Source organism: Anguilla rostrata, chromosome 1 (assembly GCF_018555375.3).
Source record: "Anguilla rostrata isolate EN2019 chromosome 1, ASM1855537v3, whole genome shotgun sequence".
NCBI classification, from domain to species: Eukaryota; Metazoa; Chordata; class Actinopteri; order Anguilliformes; family Anguillidae; genus Anguilla; species Anguilla rostrata.
In genome coordinates, this window is record NC_057933.1 from 80,503,656 (window position 1) to 80,506,036 (window position 2,381).

Sequence of the window (2,381 nt, forward strand, 5' to 3'; positions counted from 1 at the left end):
GACAACTACCCGAGAGGGGAAAGAAGATGAAAGGTCGGGATGAAAAGAAGCAGACAGTACTATGGATGAGGCAGACATGATTAATTGATCATATTACCCCGAGCCCCCCCCCCGGTCTCCCCCAATTTTTACCAATAGTGTCATGGGAGGACCAAAGCCAATCACCTTTTCACGTAAATAATGGCATTATTTTCAAAGACCTGCAACAAAAACGCACTCACGCACAGGGCTGACAGGTCAAGGTGACACGAGAGGGAGGGATGGAGGGAGGGAGGAGGAGCAGGAGATGAGCTCGGAGCTCTCCTCCCTGAGAGGGAGGGAGGGGGGAGGGAGGGAGGAGCAGGAGATGAGCTCGCGAGCGCTCCTCCCTGAGAGGGAGGGAGGGAGGGAGGAGCAGGAGATGAGCTCGGGAACGCTCCTCCCTGAGAGGGAGGGAGGGAGGAGCAGGAGATGAGCTCGCGAGCGCTCCTCCCGGGAGGAGGGAGGGAGGGAGGGAGGAGCAGGAGATGAGCTCGCGAGCGCTCCTCCCTGAGAGGGAGGGAGGGAGGAGCAGGAGATGAGCTCGGGAACGCTCCTCCCTGAGAGGGAGGGAGGAGGAGCAGGAGATGAGCTCGCGAGCGCTCCTCCCCGGGAGGGAGGGAGGGAGGGAGGGAGGAGCAGGAGATGAGCTCGGGAGCACTCCTCCCTGAGAGGGAGGGAGGGAGGGAGGAGCAGTAGATGAGCTCGGGAGCGCTCCTCCCTGAGAGGGAGGGAGGGAGGGAGGAGCAGGAGATGAGCTTGGGAGCGCTCCTCCCCGGGAGGGAGGAGCAGGAGATGAGCTTGGGAACGCTCCTCCTCAGGAGGGAGGGAGGGAGGAGCAGGAGATGAGCTCGGGAGTGCTCCTCCCTGAGAGGGAGGGAGGGAGGAGCAGGAGATGAGCTCGGGAGCGCTCCTCCCTGAGAGGGAGGGAGGGAGGAGCAGTAGATGAGCTTGGGAGCGCTCCTCCCTGAGAGGGAGGGAGGGAGGAGCAGATGATGAGCTCGCGAGCGCTCCTCCCCGGGAGGGAGGGAGGGAGGGAGGGAGGAGCAGGAGATGAGCTCGGGAGCGCTCCTCCCTCAGCGCAGATTTGTCTTGCTCGCCTCGCCGGCGGACGGCTTTTTAATCTCACCTCTTCCCTCTCAAGGACGGCGTCTTCACGGCCCAGAGGAACCCGCGAGCGCTGCCCTGGATCTGCTCCACAGAGGAGGGGGAGGGGAAAGCTCAATTTGAGTGTCTGAATAAAACCAACAAAAATGCAGCTCAGCTCTCAGCCTAACCGTTACCACAGTTTCCAGTACATTATAACCTTCAATTGCAACTGAAGGCCGGTTCTCAATGCACAAAACAAGTGCTAACTCCGTGAGACCCACAGTACTGCATGGAATTCCCTAACTTCCGATATCATCTAAATAATCTGGACACAAGGTTATACTTAGGAGAGTAGCAACTGTCGAGCAATTGAACTCGCATTGTAATGAAATTGAATTGTTAGAATGCGACGTTATCAGAGCTAGTAAAACGGGTAAGAAAATCATCCGGAAATCATCCAGCACCTGTTGTGATTTCTGAATTAAATGTAATTGTTCTGACCTGTATTTGATCTGTACTATATTCCTGCCTTTCTTCCTATCCCAATGCATGCTGGGATAGGCCTCAGCACCCCATCCTGTAGGTTTTCACTCCAACCCTAACAAAGCAAACCTCACTCAACAGCTAGAGATCTACCGTCCTGTAGGTTTTCACTCCAACCCTAACAAAGCAAACCTCACTCAACAGCTAGAGATCTACCGTCCTGTAGGTTTTCACTCCAACCCTAACAAAGCAAACCTCACTCAACAGCTAGAGATCTACCGTCCTGTAGGTTTTCACTCCAACCCTAACAAAGCACACCTCACTCAACAGCTAGAGATCTACCGTCCTGTAGGTTTTCACTCCAACCCTAACAAAGCAAACCTCACTCAACAGCTAGAGATCTACCGTCCTGTAGGTTTTCACTCCAACCCTAACAAAGCAAACCTCACTCAACAGCTAGAAACCTTGTTGAGCTGGTCAGGTGTGACAAACTGGGGTTTAAATGCAAAAAAAATAAATTCAGTGAATATACTTAAAAATTGCATGTTGTTCTTAAAGTTACTGTTGCCTGATAATAAACGAAAATATAAGAAGATGTAACTTAAAACCGGTCCCCATGATCTTTCTCTTACTGCCCCTCTTGGCTGAAGTGTACGACGTACACTCTAGAGATAAGTTGCTCTGCAGAGGAAAGATTAAAAGAAAGAGGGAAGAGGCAGACAGGAAGAATACAAAGAAATGAATGGAGGGGTAGCAGATTGACTAAGTGAGGAGGAGGAAAAAAAGACTGA